The sequence below is a fragment of the Hoplias malabaricus genome, chromosome Y, assembly GCF_029633855.1.
Source record: "Hoplias malabaricus isolate fHopMal1 chromosome Y, fHopMal1.hap1, whole genome shotgun sequence".
NCBI classification, from domain to species: Eukaryota; Metazoa; Chordata; class Actinopteri; order Characiformes; family Erythrinidae; genus Hoplias; species Hoplias malabaricus.
The window spans coordinates 80,729,961-80,742,776 of record NC_089820.1 but is presented as its reverse complement, the minus strand read 5'-3'; positions in this window follow the sequence as shown (position 1 = coordinate 80,742,776).

Sequence of the window (12,816 nt, the reverse complement as noted above, 5' to 3'; positions counted from 1 at the left end):
GTATGTAATGATGAGCAACAACCTATTTTTGCATAGACTGAGCACTCATGTTATACCTTTTATATTCACCTGCTTATAGGGTAATGCTTTATTTCAGTGTGATATGAATTTTCTATAAACCTTTCACTTATTTTGCTCTTATACCAACTTTTTTAAATGTGTTGCACACATCATGTAAGATGTATACAGTTAAGCTCAAAATGATTCATGCCCACGCCAACTTTTGATTTATAGTGAATTTTTATATGAGCCTGTGGTTTCTTCTGACTTTATTTGCCTTTACAGCAATTAAATTATCCTTATAGCTGCTAACAAGCTTTTTGCTTTGGACCACTCCTCTTTGGAGATGAACTCCAGGTCTCTGAGGTTGGAAGGTCATGACCCTCAATGGCTTTCAGGTCTGGGCTGTGGCTGGGCAGCTCCAAAACCGTTGATTTCCTTTCTTTATCTTAAAGGAAATCTATGTAATATTTTTACATTACCATTACAACTTCAAAATCACTGACATTTAACAAGAAAAATAGAGCCTCTGTTATTGATACTATAGGCTAACCACTGCAGAAACTACACTATGTAATTTCTGGATGCAGGCTCATTATCATTGGATCAGGGTCATTATAATGTGAAGTTCACTCTTCCTGTTTTTAAGGGTAATGTTAACCCTTAAATGTGTAATGTGTTGCACACATCAAATGCAGAATATATTTATATTTACAGAACACAAATTGTTTAGTAAAAACATTGGAATTCTTTTCTTTGTGCATTTGTTAGTTTAATTAATGTAAATATCTGATTCTCAATTTTATTGCATTTTACATAAGAGTTTGTAAAAGCACATAATTTATTCCGTATTTTACGTTTATTTTACATACAAAAAACAATGCTGCATGGAACTGATACATTTTTTTAGTGTTGTTTAAATGAAATGATTGGCAACTAAGCTGACGTAATATTTGGAATAAACAATAAAGGGAACCTGAATTTGGAAAACTTATACTTTAAATCTGGGTTAGATTTAGCTCACGTTAAAATGTATCAATATGCATTAGAAGGCCTCAAAAGACATTTTCATTAACGTTTAATTAAATACGTATTTCCTGTATTTTTATCCAATTATTAGTTGTCTGTAGTTCCACACCATTAGCCGTTTGCTGCTGAGACATCACCAGGATCAAACCAGCAGTACTCTCATTAACAGAGGCTATTATGTCTTTTGTAATAGGCCTGCAACCAGAACCAAGAACCAATCTTCTCGCATACAGTATTCCTTTAGTAATTAATCGTTTCTTTAATAATAAATATGCCCATTTCAATAAGATCAGCAATTTAAAGGAAATATAATTAAATTAAGGGTTTTTTTAACTGATAACATTAATCATCTTTAACATTTACATGCTGTTAAACAAATCAGTTACAAGTCCAAACCTGTTCCCTGCCAGTTTGAAAGCTATGGAAGATCATTTATTTGCCAGACACTAATTTTCACCTCAATAAAAAAAACAACAGCTTGACTGGCTTGTGCTTTAATCTCTATATGTATTCACAAATTATTGCACCATTATTGCACCATGTCAGAGGAACTGCCAGCGATTTAGATTTATATTTCTTTTTATATGTCGTTTTTATTTCAGTGGTTATTTCAAACAAATGAATATTTATTGCTAAATGGGTGTTAAATATATCATGTTAATTTGGCAAGTGCTCTTGTGGTTGTTGCTTTTCGTTTCAGGCCTGTTCCTCAAAATGATTGTCATCTTCATTCTCGATATTGGCTCATCACGGTCTGATTCAACCCATGACTGAATAGAGTTACACAGAATTGTGATCATTTCACTAATTCTCAAGTTGTTCTTTGGAATGACGCTCAAGAGTTCCAGTGAATTCCTATGACACTGTAGCACTTTCTACATAACAGACCAAAGTCTTTGAACTTAATGATGGATGCATTTTGATTGTGCAGACTCTTAACTGAAGCATTTCTATTCTATGTGAGATCAACTGATTTGACTGAAAATACTGTGACTGTTTGATTTTCTAGGATTTTCTCATTCATGACAGTTTGGAAGTAACCTTTAAGTGAGAAATGTCTGATGCGCTCTGATATATAGTAACCAGTAGTGTCTGCTCAATAGTTTAAAGGTTTTTTTTTTTTTGGTTGCTGCTTTTGCTTTTTGTCTTCTAGAGACAACAAGAGAACCAACTATAACCAAAACATCAGAGATTGTAAAATCAACTGTTTGTAACTGCATTATGAAAAAAGAAACCGCTGTTGATACAAGCAGAGAAAAAATGACCTGGTTGACCAGGGAAGCCTACTGTATGGGATGATGGAGAAATCCTTTCTGTTTTCATGAGAAAACCTCAAACGTTGACCCAGCAGGAACATTTTTCAGAGTGTAAGCAGAGAATAATTGGGTCACAATTCCCTGTTTATTGTTGGTTTTACTTGTTGGATAACAAGCACTCATGTTCATTGAAGGTCTAAGGGCACACTTGACTCACACTCTCGATCCAACACATTCACCTGAGTCTGTGAAAAAAGAATCTGCCACATTGCACTTTTGTACATTGTACCTAGTACAAGTTAAAACCAATATCCAGAATTGAAACTGGAGCTAGACAAACGTGCATTATAACTGGGTATCACCTTGGATTAAATTAAGTCCCACAAAAGTTCTTAGAATTTTATTTGTGTATTTTTACTGTAGAATACTAAAGTTAATTTAACAGATTAAAGTATGATTAATTTATTGTATACTTTTATGCTGAGTACTGTAAATGTACACACATTATAAATAAAACTTAAAACTTACCTTGATAATTGTTACATTCATTAGATTTGAAGGTGAGTTTTCTGAAAAATGAATAAATTTAGGGTGGCACAGTGGTGCAGCAGGTAGCGTCGCAGTCACACAGCTCCAGGTACCTGGAGGTTGTGTGTTCAAGTCCTGGTTCAAGTCTTCTCTGTGAGGAGTGTGGTGTGTTCTCTCTGTGTCTGCGTGGGTTTCCTCCGGGTGACTGTCTGTGAGGAGTGTGGTGTGTTCTCCCTGTGTCTGCGTGGGTTTCCTCCGGGTGGCTGTCTGTGAGGAGTGTGGTGTGTTCTCCCTGTGTCTGAGTGGGTTTCCTCCGGGTGGCTGTCTGTGAAGAGTGTGGTGTGTTCTCCCTGTGTCTGCGTGGGTTTCCTCCGGGTGACTGTCTGTGAGGAGTGTGGTGTGTTCTCTCTGTGTCTGCATGGGTTTCCTCCAGGTGACTGTCTGTGAGGAGTGTGGTGTGTTCTCCCTGTGTCTGCGTGGGTTTCCTCCGGGTGACTGTCTGTGAGGAGTGTGGTGTGTTCTCCCTGTGTCTGCGTGGGTTTCCTCCGGGTGGCTGTCTGTGAGGAGTGTGGTGTGTTCTCTCTGTGTCTGCGTGGGTTTCCTCCGGGTGGCTGTCTGTGAGGAGTGTGGTGTGTTCTCCCTGTGTCTGCGTGGGTTTCCTCCGGGTGACTGTCTGTGAGGAGTGTGGTGTGTTCTCTCTGTGTCTGCATGGGTTTCCTCCGGGTGACTGTCTGTGAGGAGTGTGGTGTGTTCTCCCTGTGTCTGCGTGGGTTTCCTCCGGGTGACTGTGAGGAGTGTGGTGTGTTCTCCCTGTGTCTGCGTGGGTTTCCTCCGGGTGACTGTCTGTGAGGAGTGTGGTGTTTTCTCCCTGTGTCTGTGTGGGTTTCCTCCGGGTGACTGTCTGTGAGGAGTGTGGTGTGTTCTCCCTGTGCCTGCGTGGGTTTCCTCCGGGTGACTGTCTGTGAGGAATGTGGTGTGTTCTCCCTGTGCCTGCGTGGGTTTCCTCCGGGTGACTGTCTGTGAGGAGTGTGGTGTGTTCTCCCTGTGTCTGCGTGGGTTTCCTCCGGGTGACTGTCTGTGAGGAGTGTGGTGTGTTCTCCCTGTGTCTGCGTGGGTTTCCTCCGGGTGACTGTCTGTGAGGAGTGTGGTGTGTCCTCCCTGTGTCTGCGTGGGTTTCCTCCGGGTGACTGTCTGTGAGGAGTGTGGCGTGTCCTCCCTGTGTCTGCGTGGGTTTCCTCCGGGTGACTGTCTGTGAGGAGTGTGGTGTGTTCTCCCTGAGTCTGCGTGGGTTTCCTCCGGATGACTGTCTGTGAGGAGTGTGGTGTTTTCTCCCTGTGTCTGCGTGGGTTTCCTCCGGGTGACTGTCTGTGAGGAGTGTGGTGTGTTCTCCCTGTGCCTGCGTGGGTTTCCTCCGGGTGACTGTCTGTGAGGAGTGTGGTGTGTTCTCCCTGTGCCTGCGTGGGATTCCTCCGGGTGACTGTCTGTGAGGAGTGTGGTGTGTTCTCCCTGTGTCTGCGTGGGTTTCCTCCGGGTGACTGTCTGTGAGGAGTGTGGTGTGTCCTCCCTGTGTCTGTGTGGGTTTCCTCCGGGTGACTGTCTGTGAGGAGTGTGGTGTGTTCTCCCTGTGTCTGCGTGGGTTTCCTCCGGGTGACTGTCTGTGAGGACTGTGGTGTGTTCTCCCTGTGTCTGCGTGGGTTTCCTCCGGGTGACTGTCTGTGAGGAGTGTGGTGTTTTCTCCCTGTGTCTGCCTGGGTTTCCTCCGGGTGACTGTCTGTGAGGAGTGTGGTGTGTTCTTCCTGTGCCTGCGTGGGTTTCCTCCGGGTGACTGTCTGTTTGGAGTGTGGTGTGTTCTCCCTGTGTCTGCACGGGTTTCCTCCGGGTGACTGTCTGTGAGGAGTGTGGTGTGTCCTCCCTGTGTCTGTGTGGGTTTCCTCCGGGTGACTGTCTGTGAGGAGTGTGGTGTGTTCTCCCTGTGTCTGCGTGGGTTTCCTCCGGGTGACTGTCTGTGAGGAGTGTGGTGTGTTCTCTCTGTGTCTGCGTGGGTTTCCTCCGGGTGGCTGTCTGTGAGGAGTGTGGTGTGTTCTCCCTGTGTCTGCGTGGGTTTCCTCCGGGTGACTGTCTGTGAGGAGTGTGGTGTGTTCTCTCTGTGTCTGCATGGGTTTCCTCCGGGTGACTGTCTGTGAGGAGTGTGGTGTGTTCTCCCTGTGCCTGCGTGGGTTTCCTCCGGGTGACTGTCTGTGAGGAGTGTGGTGTGTTCTCCCTGTGCCTGCGTGGGTTTCCTCCGGGTGACTGTCTGTGAGGAGTGTGGTGTGTTCTCCCTGTGTCTGCGTGGGTTTCCTCCGGGTGACTGTCTGTGAGGAGTGTGGTGTGTCCTCCCTGTGTCTGTGTGGGTTTTCTCCGGGTGACTGTCTGTGAGGAGTGTGGTGTGTTCTCCCTGTGTCTGCGTGGGTTTCCTCCGGGTGACTGTCTGTGAGGAGTGTGGTGTTTTCTCCCTGTGTCTGCGTGGGTTTCCTCCGGGTGACTGTCTGTGAGGAGTGTGGTGTGTTCTTCCTGTGCCTGCGTGGGTTTCCTCCGGGTGACTGTCTGTGAGGAGTGTGGTGTGTTCTCCCTGTGTCTGCACGGGTTTCCTCCGGGTGACTGTCTGTGAGGAGTGTGGTGTGTCCTCCCTGTGTCTGCGTGGGTTTCCTCCGGGTGACTGTCTGTGAGGAGTGTGGTGTGTTCTCCCTGTGTCTGCGTGGGTTTCCTCCGGATGACTGTCTGTGAGGAGTGTGGTGTGTTCTCCCTGTGTCTGCGTGGGTTTCCTCCGGGTGACTGTCTGTGAGGAGTGTGGTGTGTTCTCTCTGTGTCTGCATGGGTTTCCTCCGGGTGACTGTCTGTGAGGAGTGTGGTGTGTTCTCCCTGTGCCTGCGTGGGTTTCCTCCGGGTGACTGTCTGTGAGGAGTGTGGTGTGTTCTCCCTGTGCCTGCGTGGGTTTCCTCCGGGTGACTGTCTGTGAGGAGTGTGGTGTGTTCTCCCTGTGTCTGCGTGGGTTTCCTCCGGGTGACTGTCTGTGAGGAGTGTGGTGTGTCCTCCCTGTGTCTGTGTGGGTTTTCTCCGGGTGACTGTCTGTGAGGAGTGTGGTGTGTTCTCCCTGTGTCTGTGTGGGTTTTCTCCGGGTGACTGTCTGTGAGGAGTGTGGTGTGTTCTCCCTGTGTCTGCGTGGGTTTCCTCCGGGTGACTGTCTGTGAGGAGTGTGGTGTTTTCTCCCTGTGTCTGCGTGGGTTTCCTCCGGGTGACTGTCTGTGAGGAGTGTGGTGTGTTCTTCCTGTGCCTGCGTGGGTTTCCTCCGGGTGACTGTCTGTGAGGAGTGTGGTGTGTTCTCCCTGTGTCTGCACGGGTTTCCTCCGGGTGACTGTCTGTGAGGAGTGTGGTGTGTCCTCCCTGTGTCTGCGTGGGTTTCCTCCGGGTGACTGTCTGTGAGGAGTGTGGTGTGTTCTCCCTGTGTCTGCGTGGGTTTCCTCCGGATGACTGTCTGTGAGGAGTGTGGTGTGTTCTCCCTGTGTCTGCGTGGGTTTCCTCCGGGTGACTGTCTGTGAGGAGTGTGGTGTGTTCTCCCTGTGTCTGCGTGGGTTTCCTCCGGGTACTCCGGTTTCCTCCCATGGCCCAAAGACACCCGTTTGTTGGTGGATTGGCAACTCAAAAGTGTCCGTAAGTGTGACTGTGTGAGTGTGTATCGCCCTGTGAAGGACCTGTGTCCCCTCCAGGGTGTGATCCCGCCCCATTGCGCAGTAGGCCCTGGACCCACTACAACCCTGGATAAACGCTTACAGACAGTGGATAAATATTTTTACAGGAAAATTATTACATCAGTATAGAGTTCATATAAGATCAGACACTCTATCCAAAAATTAATAAGTATAAGCAAGAAATAGCTCCTGTATATGCTTGGCAGGCCTTATAACGTAGATTAGCATCTGGTGATATGTGTATCTTCCAGAATTCAAGATGTACATGTGCATAGGTCATGGTTATAATTTTGTTTGCCTTTACACACACACAGTACATATACCTTAGCATTTGGTTGCCTGGGCCTCATATATATAAAAGCTGCTATAATTTTGAAGTAAATCATCTGATATGTCATTGTTTAAATCCTGTACAATGATTTCTGCTAACCCAAGTTCATTACAAACTGAGGGTAAGCTATGATTTGTTAACAAAGACATTTATAAACATTCCTAAACATCTCCTCAAACTTAGCCGCAGAGAATTCTTGGTATCATAGCATATCATGTTATATGAAAGGGTAAATATCCCGTGGATGATTTTGTTGTAATGATGATGTGTTCACAATAATCCGTGACACAATTCTGTTCTCCCAAGCAAACTTCTCAGGCTGAATGGAACAATTCTAGACCTTTGCTTCACTCCATCCATGAATCTGGTTCTTTTCAGTGTTTGTTATGTTTAGGGAAGGCGCTGTAATGAGCAGGTCCATTATCCCCTTCATTCTAAAAACACCCTATAAGAGCTAAGAAGGTTCCAGAGGTGCACCATGTTTTCTTACATGTATTACATAAAACATAAATAATATTGGATGCTATTTTTAGCTTTTCACCTTTGTAGGCAACCAGCTTCACTTTATCCAGGAGAAATCCCTCTCGTGTCATTTAGATAACTGGTTATAGTCTCTGTGACAAAGTGTTGCTTTGAGACTGTTGGTGCCGGCCAAGAAAGCTGGATTAATTTGTCCATTAGAGTGATTATATTTATGGTGCATTGACTAATAGTAGCTTTATATGGGAATAGGAGTAGATATCCAGTAACTACTTCAACACGCAGCTTGTGTGTGTGTGTGTGTGTGTGTGTGTGTGTGTGTGTGTGTGTGTGTGTGTGTGTCTACGAAAGAGAGAGAGAGAGAAATAAAACCAACCATTTCAGCATTTGGCACGTGCATTAAAGCTATTTTTAAAAAACCATTTATTTTATAGCCAAGACTAAAGATGACAGCCAAACATGTGAAACGATGCATTCAGTTTTTTTTTGCTTTCCATCTCCCTGTCTCTCTCCCTCTATCTAACCTTTTTGCCTGGTTGTTTATTTATTCATGTGATGCCTGATGTGTTTGTTATTGTTTAGGAGTGGCTCACAACTTTGGTGCCAAGTTATGGATGTCCAAGGTCATGTCCTTTTACGCTGTGTGTGAACATAGGAAATTAGTATAAGGAAAGAAAGATGAAGGGAAATTTTTACTGGATTTCTCTCAGTTCAACAACTGTATGCTCCCCTAGAACCTAAAAACCCCATTTCCAGAATAGTTGGGGCACTGAAAGTATAAATAAAAGCAGAATGAAATGTGCTAACAATCACTAACACTATGTTTAATCGATAAGATCACAAACACGTTTATAATGTGGATGAGAAATTATGTTGTTTTCTGAAAAATATATGCCACTTTGTAAAATATGATTCCAGCAAATTGTTTCAGAAAGTTAGGACAGGGACATTTTGTGTGGAGAAAACAAAAACAAACAAACGAACAAACAAAAAAACTCTGAAACTAAAAGTTAAATTATTGTGACTGAACTTGAAGTGGAACGGGAAATCTGAATAAGAAGTTAACATTGCTCCCATGTGTGCAGAGTCCTGGTGGAGCAGAAGCCATCACAAGCGGACACCAGGCTATGTTCAAAGTGCTATGTAAGTGGGAAACTTCAAAATGTGGCTGCTGAACTGCACGGTCTGGCAAAGTTAGTGCTCTTATACTGCAATTTGTGCCAAATGCTGTCTAAAACAGCTTGCTAAACAGAAATGTTGCAACTGTAGTTTTTTTTTCTTCTTCACAGAATACAGTGTGAAAGTGTTGAGTCATATTTCTTTTAGGCAACATTGTCCACAGCGTTCTTTGTTGTGCTGCCAGACATTAAACCATGCCTGAAGATCATAATCTCAAATCTTGAAACAAGGAACCTGCCACTGAGACAAGACACGTTTCCACTTTGAGTCTATCTTAAGTAAGTTCAGGCAAAGAGAAGTCATCAACGTGCCTGACTGATGTGTAATGTGTGTGTATATATATATATATATATATATATATATATATATATATATACACAAAAAAAAACTCATGTAAAGAAGAAACTGTATATATATATATATATATAGTTTCTTCTTTACATGATTTGCATTTGTGAATGCAGCAATGAACTGTGTTCACAGACAGTGGGTTTTGGAAGTGTTTCCACTAGAAGATCATGTCTGTTTTTATTTTATATACAGATTAAACTTTAACACCACCTTTACCAGTAAAATTCACAATATTTATTTACATTTTTAATTGAAATGGGGTTTTGTAGCTTAAAATAGGGCTAACTCCCACTCACTAGACACTGTATAGTCTGTAACTGCCTGTAAGTCCACTTTGCCTATGCAGAGTTAGAGACAATTACTTGCATGTTGCGAACCAAATAACATCTGGTCAGCAGAGGTTCTGTCGTCACAGACTGACCACTGATGAATGAGTTGGAGGCTGGGTAGCCAACTGTGCCTGACAAGATTGTGTTCGCCTTTATCAGGAGTAGGGATTTAAGGGAGAAAGTCCAGCAATTAACCACTGAGTTGAGTCATGTGTGTTTGAACAAGACAATCACCAAATTGTGTATGAGTAAGGCCCTCAGTTCCCCACCCTTTATTTAGTTGGCCTGTAAGGTCACTGGAACACAAGGTGCAATGACGGGTGAGTAGATATTTCTGGTAAAAAATGGCTGTTCAAGTTTAAAAAATTAGCAGAAAATATATATTTTACAAATAAATCACAGAGCAACAACTCAGTGTATCATCAGTAATTCACTACACTTGGTGTGCCACCCTCCGCCTTTATTACAGCGTAAGTTCTTTATGAGTGGTTTGCTTTAACTCAGAGTTTGTTTGTTTGGCAGCGTGCTGGTGCTGCAGGTAGTGTCTCGGGCACCCTGCTCTAGGGTCTTGGATCTTGGTTCTATCTTTGCCACAGGTCACTGTCTGTGAGAAATACACCACCAGGTGCTTTGGTTTCCTCCCACAGTCCAAAACAACAAGTTAGTGGGTGGATTGCCTGTGTGAAATTGTCCCTGGTTCTGAGTGTGTGAGTTTGTTTTGCCCTTTGATGGTCTGGTGCCTCGTGCCTTCTAGGCAGGTTCCAAACCCAGCGCAACTCAGAGCTGGATGGAGCAGTTACAGAAAAGGAATAAATGAATCAAAGAATGAACGTTTAGTTGGTTACATTGATGTATTATTTTATTTTTCCTTAAACTACCATCCTTCTTAAGCATATAAAGAACTTGAATTTAATTTGCTCAGAAATATCTCTTGAAACAGTAAATAATGTTTACCCAATGCTTAAAAGTGATGGGTAATGGAAGCATATGAGGTTTATTTAGCATGTCAAAGCTCGAATCTGTTCTTCTAATGTGTTTCTGCTATTACAAAAACATAACTACAGCTTAACACACTCACACAAACATACGGCCTAGCCTTGGTCAGCGTATTCTTAAGCTGTTGTTCATCTTCCTGTCTGTGCTATTATAATTTATAAACATCCAAATGAGCAAGGAATTTTCAGATTTTATGATTGAAAACAAGGCAGACATTTTGAAACACAACTGCTCAAACGATGGAATCAATTACTAGTAACACAATCCACTACTAGCACAAATGTGACCTAAAAAATGTTTATTTGGATCAGTGCATAATTTACAGAGCACACCAAGGGCATTCTGACATGGCTGCGGTTGGAAATCCTGTAAACATCTTCACGTAATTTTGAGCAAAGCACCAGTGGAAAAATGTGTTTCCCATGTATTGCAACAGACCAGTTATGGAATGTTCTATTGCCTCACAGCCAAATCGGAAAGATAGTACCATCTGTAACGAAGAGAGTTAGATTTTATACTTTTTGATTGTGTGTGTAATGATATATGTGATTTCTGTTTAATTCCTTGGTAACTAAATTCTGTGAAGTGGTTGAAACTGTCTGTGACGCTAAACAGAGTCAAAAGGTGATTTCAGCTCTGGGACGTCCGGGGGAAACTGCTCCACCTTTTAGTAATTGTAAAAATATACATACACGCAGGGTGGGGTAGCCATGTGACACAGGGGTCAGCAATGTTTTGGAAGTGATCGGAACCTGTTGCTGTGAGGATGACGGCTTTGAGACAGTGGAACATAAATATTTGGCTGTTTCCTGTGATTCAGGGCTTCCTGATGACCATTGCATGTGTTTTGGAAGATTTAAACTCAACAGCTTACTTGAAGCGTTAGAGGGAAATCATTAAGAAAGGAACCTTGACCTAGGCCTTGTTTTGTCTTCTCATCAAACTTAAAACAATTGTTTAATTCACAGTTGTGAAGATGTAGGGTTAGTACCGCTGTGTTGTGAATGGTATGTGAAGGATTCTAATATTTAGTCTTGTTCATTAGTTATCAGATCAGCTGGATGGGTGTTAAATTTTTTAAATTTTACTATATTTTCTGTATCCTTAACTTGGCACTACAAGATGAAGTGACCAGAAAACTTGTATATGTGAATATGTAAATCAAATATGATACTACAGTACATAGATTTCCTAACATCTAGATTATATTTGAGACCTATGGACATAAATGTTACATTATGCCAAGATTTTTGAATTTGGCCATTTTCAAAGTTGAAATATTTTAGCTAGAATTCACCTTATGAAAACATATTTAACACATCATATATTAATGATATAAAAAAGCGGGTGGCACAGTGGCTCAGGTGTGGCAGGTGTGAGTGTGTGAGTGAATGTGTGTGTGTGTCTGTGTTGCCCTGTGAAGGACTGGCGCCCCCTCCAGGGTGTATTTCTGCCTTGTGTCCAATGATTCCAGGTAGGCTCTGGACCCACCGCGACCCTGAACTGGATAAGCGCTTACAGACAATGAATGAATGAATAATATGGCTAGCATTGGCTATCATGTTTTCTACTGTCTAAATTCACTCTAGGTTAATTCTATAGAATTCAATAGTGCATTCATACACTCACATCTGTGGGTTAATACTTACATTTTTACATATTTTGCACATACATTTTGAATTGTACAGTACTGTGAAAACACTTTAGAGATTTAATGAGATTTAAAAAGCTATTAACCTGAGAAGTAAGAGCTTTTTTGTTTACAAAAATCCCTAATACCAGAATGAAAACAAATTTCATTATTAAAGTAAGTGGTGACATTCTGTGTGAATGTGTTGGTTTAACCCTTTCCAAATTGCTCCTCGTGGATGTGCAGCATTATTTGAGGTTATCATCCCATACCTAGCTTTACCGGTTAGTAAATGAAGTGTGGTGTTGATTTAACAAATCCGTATTATTAAGGACAATATATCAAAACAAACTTCACACTTGCTCACGATACATCTATTACTTTCTAGAAAAAAATACTTTTTTTTAAATCATATCTTTGTTTGTCTTGTAATTGTGAAAAATTATACTTATCAAGAATATCCATCCATCCATTATCTGTAACCGCTTATCCAATTTAGGGTCGCGGGGGGTCCAGAGCCTACCTGGAATCATCAGGCACAAGGCGGGAATACACCCTGGAGGGGGCGCCAGTCCTTCACAGGGCAACACAGACACACACACATTCACTCACACACTCACACCTACGGACACTTTCGAGTCGCCAATCCACCTGCAACGTGTGTTTTTGGACTGTGGGAGGAAACCGGAGCACCCGGAGGAAACCCACGTGGACACGGGGAGAACACACCAACTCCTCACAGACAGTCACCCGGAGCAGGAATCGAACCCACAACCTCCAGGCCCCTGGAGCTGTGTGACTGTGACACTACCTGCTGCGCCACCGTGCCGCCTTATCAAGAATATATCATTTTTAATTATTATATATAATAATAATAATAATAGTAATAAACCTAGATGCCGTGTACATCTATTACATTGGACGTGTACTGTTGGTTAAAGCTTGGTCACCGGTCACCTGTTTTTTTGTTGTTGTTGTTTTT